General features: G+C 41.7%; 1 pseudogene; it reads left to right on the forward strand.

The window, feature by feature from the left end:
• The first annotated feature begins 5,942 nt into the window (after positions 1-5,942).
• On the forward strand, positions 5,943-6,457 carry LOC102862278 (annotated as a pseudogene).
• Positions 6,458-7,975: the final 1,518 nt, after the last annotated feature.

Genomic DNA, 7,975 nt, shown 5'->3' on the forward strand with positions numbered 1-7,975 from the left:
AGGTCCCTAACAGCACACTTTCCCATTGCAATACATCTTTTCATTTCCTGGCTACTGGTGCCGAGAGTGTTGAGTGTGGAGCCAAGCAAACTAAAGCTGTGAACAATCTCAGTCTCTTCACCATCCATCTTGATGCTGCCAATTGGCCCAGTGGTGAGAATCTTTGTCTTCTTGATATTGAGCCTCAATCCATGTTGGAGGCTGCAGTCCTTGACCCTCTGCGGCAAGCACTTTAGGTCCTCCTCAGTTTCAGAAGCAGGATTGTGTCATCTGCATATCGCAGATTGTTGATAGATCTTCCACCAGTCTTGACCCCACATTCCTCCTCATAGAGCCCAGCCTCCCGGATAATCTGCTCTGCATACAGGTTGAAAAGGTACGGAGACAGCACACATCCCTGGAGCACACCCTTCCCAATTTTGAACCATGCAGTGTTTCCTTGCTCTGTTCTGACGACTGCCAACTGGTCCAATAAAATATGTCCCCCTCCATTCCACCAGTAAGCCTAGGCAAAGACTCTAGTTCCATAAAGTAGCAGTTCTAGTTCAGCTCTAACATCAATCTTTCATTCTCTATCACCTCTGCTGTTGATGTTGCTGCAGTCTCAGTCCCTGCTATGCAATAACTTCTAGCCCAAAAGGACAAACTAATACTATCTCCTTCATCTTTCTTGATGATAGCAAGATTCTTATTTTCTTCCTCTGAATCTATTACATTTAGTATGGCAAGATGGAGAAACAGTAATCCTTCATTAGTGATACATACCTTATTAGCCTTATCCTCACATATGACGTGCAGATGGTATAGCACTGGTCTGTGCGTTGCTGTACAGAGGTAACTCGTGGTTGCTGTGATGCTGAAGCCGGTGACAGTGATGTGCCAATCGTGGTAATGGGCACCCATGGTGGACAGTGTTGGCTGGAGCTTCCCGACTAAATCAAGCCTGGAAGCAGGAGCGGCATCCACTTCCAAAATGGCTTGCCTCTGGAAACTCTATGTACGAACAGTGCTCAGGCTGTTCGTTCATAGGGTCTCTATGAGTCATCTACGACTCGATGGCATTAAACAACAACAACATGATATTACTTACCATATAACATTGAGAAGAATGGAAATTCCAGAACACTAATTTGTGCTTGTGCAAAGCCTATACTTAGAGTAAGAGGCCATTGTGCAAAGAGAGCAAGGGTTTAAAATTAGAAAAGTTGTACATCAGGGTTATATCATTTCTCCATATCTCATTAATCTGTATTCTGAGAAAATTATTCAAGAAGCTGAATTCTATGAAGAAGAACGTGGCATTAAGATTGGAAGAAAACTCATTAATAACATTTTATATGCAGATGACACAACTTAGTTTGCTGAAAGTGAGGAGGACTTGAAGCCCTTACTGCAGAAAGTTAAATACTGCAGCTTTCAATATGGATTGAATCTCAAGGTCAAAAAAAGAGATTCTAGCCACTGGAGGAATAGGCCGTATCATGATGGACAGAGGGAGGATTGAGACTGTCAATTATTTCATTTTGCTTGATCCACAATCAATACACTTGGTACCAGCAGTTAGGAGATTAGGTGAAGTATTGCACTGAGAAAGTCTGGAGTCAGGACATCTCCAAATTAATGAAGAATAATTATATCAGTTTGAGGATTAAGGTGTATCTGATGCATAACATAATCTTTTCAGTCACTTGTTATGCATCTGAAAGCTGGACAATGACTAAAGATGACAGAAGAAGTATTAATGCCTTTGAACTATGGAGAAAAGTGCTGAAGATTCCAAGGACTGCCCTTAGAACAAACAGATATGTCTTGGAGAAGGAGCAGTCAGAGAGATCCTTGACCGCAAAGATGATGAAGCTTCGCTTCACATACTTTGTGCATATTGCCAGGAAGGGCTATTCCTTGGAGAGTGACATCATGCTTGGGACGGTGGGAAGAGGAAGACCCTTAACCAACGGGGTTGACATGGTGACTGCAGCAATGGGCTTGAGTATGTCAGGGATTGTGAGAATAACACAGGATAGGACAGTGTTCACATCTGTTGTTCATGAGATCAATATGAGTCATACTCAACTCAGAAGTACCTAACAATAATAACAACAACCATATGACATAGATATTATGTAGGTAGCAAGTTGTCAAATACTGGGTCTCTCGTGGAGCGCGTGTGTGTCTTTTTTACAACATACCAAGAGGTTCTGCAAAGACCATCACGATTTAGATTTCCTTTATTTAGGAAATTTGCTTCTGCTCAATATCTCCAATTATTCCTCAGGCACTTACTTCTGGAAAGCAGCCCTCTTTGGTAGACTGGGGGAAGTGGGCAGTACTGGCAAAATAGCTCAAGCCAAGCTACTTTCCAAAGTGTCTACTGTCAAGGAGGAGTTTATTATGACTGTATGAATGCATTAGTGAAACTCCTGCGCACACACACACATACTGCTTAAAATTGTTAAAAATTATCATTCAGAGCATTGGACATCCTTATGCTAAACATTCTTTGTTTCCTAATCCTCCATCTAATTTTCTAGCCTTTGTCCTGTTACTGTCATGTAATGAAATGACTAAATTCAGATTGTTGTTGTTGTTGTTATGTGCCATCAAGTCGCTTGCGACTCATAGCGACCCTATCTATGTACAAGAGCTCTAAATGCTGTTCTATCCTGTGCAAACCTAGCCATCTCAAATGCACTTATTCCCAATGCGCCAGTAACAGATTCGATCCATCTCCCCAAAGGTCTTCCTCTCCTTCGCTGCCCCTCCACTCTGCCAAACATGATGTCCCTCTCCAAGGACCAGTCCCTCCTTGCAACATGCCCAAAATATGTCAGACGAAGCTTCAGAATCCTTGACTCCAGGGAACACTCTGGCTTCACCCCCTCCAGGACAAACCTGTTTGTTCTCCTAGCAGTCCATGGTATATTCAACACTCTTCTCCAGCACCACAGCTCAAAGGCATCAATCCTCTTTCTATCAACCCTATTCACTGACCAACTCTCTGATGCATAGCAAATAATTGCGAAGACTATAGCCCTGATCAGGTGCACCTTAGTCTCCAGCCTGACATTGTTGCTCTTCAGTACTCTTGAGAGGTCCTTCACAGCCAACTTTCCCAATGCAATTCATCTCCTGATTTCCTGGCTGTTGTTACCAAGAGTGTTGACTGTGGAGCCAAGCAAATTAAAATTCAGATTGGTTATTGATAAATATTAACGATGTAATAATAGGTCCCATGTTTTGAATCTACCATCTGCTCTGTGTGAGAAGAATGGCCAGTCTCCCCCCGTGCAATTTGCTGCCTCTGAAAACCCAATGGAGGGTCAGTTACGGGTTGGTTCTATTTTGACAGCATACAATCATAACAATGGGCAAATGATATGTGCTTCACTGTTAACCTAGACTAGAGGCTTGAATCCACTCAGTTGACAGCATGGAACAAAGAGTATGGCATTATGATTCCATGCAAAGAAATTCTGTGAGCAGTTCTACTCTGTAAGATATGACTGACATGAGTCAGAACTGACACAATGGCAGCTAACAGCAATAACAATTCTATCATAGTTAACTCCTCTAAATGACACATTTGCAATTTATCATCCTTCTTTATGCATAAGGATAATAAAACTTGAAGGTACTATTGAGAATTAGTGAGACATGTTTTAGAAAGGAAAACATTATTTTAGTTCTTATGTCTATCATAAGAAGTAAGTTGCTATCTCTTCATAAAAGAATTGGAATCTATATTTGAAATTAAGTGAAAGATAATTGCAATGGGCTTTTAAAAGATTTTTCACGACAGATCTTGAGATTCTTGGAGACCTTCTGGTGTGCTTTAAAATGAGAGATCCAAATTCCCTGCACTAAAAGATTTCAGAGTTCACAGAAAGCTCTTGCAAAACAAGACCAAATCCTCACATCCTCCCTCAAGAGCTTTGGCTCTAATCCTTAAATTATTCTGATTCATTTAAACTAAACTACTGGTGACAATTGAGCAATAATTGCTAGGTACTATAAATTAAACTGTATGTTACGTCTTTTTCTTTTATAAAGTTAAATCCTTGCCATTAGTCAGATAGGTTTTGGCTTTATTAAACAGATTGAAGGGCTGAGATCACCATCTACTGGTGTAATGTGTATGTGCATGCAGGACATCATGATAACCGTTGGCCATTTCCCTAGCCAAGTTTCTACTACTAAAAATCAAAACAAAAACAGTAAACCTAATGCCTGAACAAAGATAATTAACACACACAAACATTTTCAATCTTTGATTCTATACTATTTTTAACATTATTATATTATTCTATTACTTGTACAAGTCCCAGTGGCATAGTAATTTAAGCTTTAATCTGAACAAAATGGTGGTGGTTCAAATTAATTAGTTCCTCTGCTGGAGACAATGAGTAGTTCTCTCCAAGTAAGATTTATAGCCTTAAAACCAAATGGAGGATAACCACAAGTCCATTTGTCTTGATGGCAGTGAATATACTACTCTTTGGAGTCTTGGAGTACATGATAGGGCACATGGTGTAGTTACCAAACATAGCTACTATCTAGCTGATGTCGACCCTGAAAGTCCTCAAACAGAAGACTAAGCAACCTAATTCTGAACAAAGTGTAGCACAGTTCTACTCTAACATATGAAGTTGGTGACGGTGGTGTATGCCATCAAGTCAGAACTGATCCAAAGCTGACCATCCAACAGGTTTTCTGAGACAGCTAATTGAACAGAATGAGATTGCCCATCCTTTCCTGCAGAGCAGCTGGTAGATTTGAACCACATGCCTTTGAGATTGCAGTGCAGTTTCTTGCCACTAGGACACTAGAGAGCCCCTAGAGTCATCATCAGTTGGCAGTGACTGCACAGCAGTAGACTATACTGTTGTTTTTGTTGTTGTTGTTGTGTGTCATCGAGTCAAATATGACTTTTACTGATTCTTTGAACAACAGGTCTGAACCCTGTCCTAGTCTGTGCCCACTTCACAATCTCTGACACACTCAAGTCCATTGCTGCAGTCATTGTGTCAATCCACCTGGCTGAAGGTCTTCCTCTCCTTTGCTGTCTCTCCATCTTTCCAAGCACGATATCCTTCTCCAAGGAATAGCCTCCTCTAGCAATGTGCCAATTTGCCCAAAGTATGTAAGATGGGTTTCACTATCTTTGACTCCAAGGAGCAATCTGGCTTCACTTTTTCCAAGACATATTTGTCTATTCTTTTGGCCATCCATTCAGTACTCTCCTCCAACATCACAGTTCAAAGGCATCCATTTTTCTTCTGTCATCCTTATTCACTGTTCATCTCTTAGATGTCTAACAAGTGATTGAAAAAGAACCTTGTCTGAATAAGGCTCAACTTAGTCCTCAAACTAGCATCATTGTTCCTGAGTAATTTGGAGAGGTTACAGCCTGCAGACTTTCCAAGTGAAATAATTCTCCTGATCTCCTGCCTCCTAGTATAAAATGTATTGATTGTAGATCCAAGGAAGGTGATCCAACCGAATGTCAAAATTATCAAATAATATCATTAATATCACATGCAAGTAAAATACTGCTGAAGATCATTCAAAGACATCTAGAACAACACATAGACAGGGAACTGCCAGAAGTTCAAGGTGCACTCAGAAGAGGTTATGGCACCAGGTATATAATTGCTGACGTTAGACGGACCCTGGCTGAAGCCAGAAGAGTATCTATTTATGCTTCATTGACTCTGCAAATGCATTTCATTGTATGGATCATAACAGCTATGACTAATATTGTGAAGAAAGGGAACCTCAGAACACTTAATTGTACTCAAGCAAAACACATACCTAGACCAAGAAGCTGTTGTACTAACCGAGCAAGGAAACATTATCACATGGTTTAAAGTTAAGAAATGCATGCTAATAAATCTGTATGCTGAGTTCCTTTTGTGGATGGCGGGGAGCACTGAGAGATCCCTATGAAGGCTTCGGGAACACTTTGTGAGTACAAGGTGGTGGGGTGCTGCCTGCCCACCCCCAAGTGTCAGACTACACCATTTGGCTGCGAGCACATCTTCGTCCCCAACCATGTCATTGGCAAGTCTTACTAATGGTACTTTGTGTCACAACTAAAGAAGATGAAGAAGTCTTCTGGGGAGATTGTATACCTGTGGGTAGGTGTTCGAGAAGTCCCCCTTGCGCGTGAAGACCTTTTGCATCTGGCTGCGCTACGACTCCGACAGTGGGACCCACAATATGTACCAAGAGTACCAGGACCTGACCACCGCAGGCGCCATCACCCAGAGATACCGCGGCATGGGTGCTCGGCATCATGCCTGGGCCCATTCCATCCAGGTCGTAACAGTGGAGAAGATTGTAGCCAACAAGTGCCGCCGGCCTGCAGTGAAGCAGTTCCATGACTCGAAGATCAAGTTCCCTGCATCGCCAGCCGAAGCCATGGTTCACCATTAAGCAGCCCAACACCTTCTTCTAAGCACAGCCCCTCTGCCCCATCCCAGTCTGCTCAATAAAAAGCCTTGGGGAATGAAAACAAAAACAGAAACAAAAACACTGTATGCTGAGCAAATTATTCAAGAAGCTGGGTACTATGAAAAAGAATGTGGCATGAAGATTAGAGAAAGACTCAATAATAACATTCAGTATGCAGATGACATAACCTTGCTTGATGAAAGTGAGAAGTACTTGCAACACCTACGGCAGAAGGTTGAAGAATACAACCTTCAATATGGATTGCAATCAACATCAAGAAAACAAATATTCTCACCACTGGACAGATAGGTGGCATCATGATGGATGGAGAGGACACTGAAACTGTCAACAACTTCATCTTACTTGGATCTACAATCAATACTGCTGCTGTTGGTGGTGGTGGTGTTGATTGCTGTAGAGTCAAGTATGACTCAGAGCGAGCCTATGAACAAAAGGCCTGAAGCCCTTCTATAACTATTGTCCTTTATCAAAGTTCATAGCTCTATGAAATTAAGATTTATTCAGATGTAACATTGTACGGTAGTTCAATGCAAGTGCTCTGTAATCAGGGTGCCTGGATTTAAAATATGATTATTCTACTTGTGTGGCCACATGACTGAACAAGTGGCTGCGTGGAAGAAAGATGAGTAATCTCCTCCCTTGTAATTTACAGTCTCTGCAAATCCACTGGAGGGTCAGCTATGAGTTGGTTCTAACTTGACAGCACAAAACAACTTTTACTGACTGGATGATTTGGGGTAAATGAATTTCATTTTTACATTGTGCTTTTAGTGAAAATTTTTACACAGGATTTTCAGACGCCTGCTATTTCAGAAGTGGATGGCCAATCGTTCTTCCTAGTCTGTCTTAATCTGAATGTTCAGATTTAGAGAAGTATCAGACAGACCAGCATTTTACAGAAAAGTGAAAGACATATCCCATATGTGGAGTTAACCATTAGTATCAGTGTTGTCCCTACCTTTGGCACACGTGTCTTTACCCACTTATTTCCCTGCTCCACCATTCACCAGAATATCCATCCACTTCTACCCACTCCCTTCAACATCGATCTCCCATTGTCCAGCCCTTGATCTGATAGCTTATATCTGAAGCTTGCTTGACTTCTGTGATTCCAAACACATCAGCTGCTGATAGTCTCTTATGCTGTGACCAGTGTCTCTTAAGTTTAGTGGTAATGTTTCCTGAGCAAAGGTGATGGTTCAAAATTGGGAAGGGTGTACGCCAGGGATCTGTCCTGTCTCCATACCTTTTCAACCTGTGTGCAGAAAATATTACCCAGGAGGCTGGGCTCTATGAAGAGAAATGTGGGGTCAGGATTGGTAGAAGATTCATAAAAAATCTGCATTATGCAGATGATACAACCCTGTTTGCTGAAACTGAGAAAGATGTGAAGCGCTTGGTGCGCAGAGTCAAGGACTGCAGCCTCCAATATGGATTGAGGCTCAATGTCAAGAAGACAAAGATTCTCACCACTGGACCAATTGGCAGCATCAGGATGGAT

The sequence above is a fragment of the Elephantulus edwardii genome, unplaced genomic scaffold, assembly GCF_000299155.1.
Source record: "Elephantulus edwardii isolate Elephantulus edwardi_28Jun2011 unplaced genomic scaffold, EleEdw1.0 scaffold00563, whole genome shotgun sequence".
NCBI lineage: Eukaryota > Metazoa > Chordata > Mammalia > Macroscelidea > Macroscelididae > Elephantulus > Elephantulus edwardii.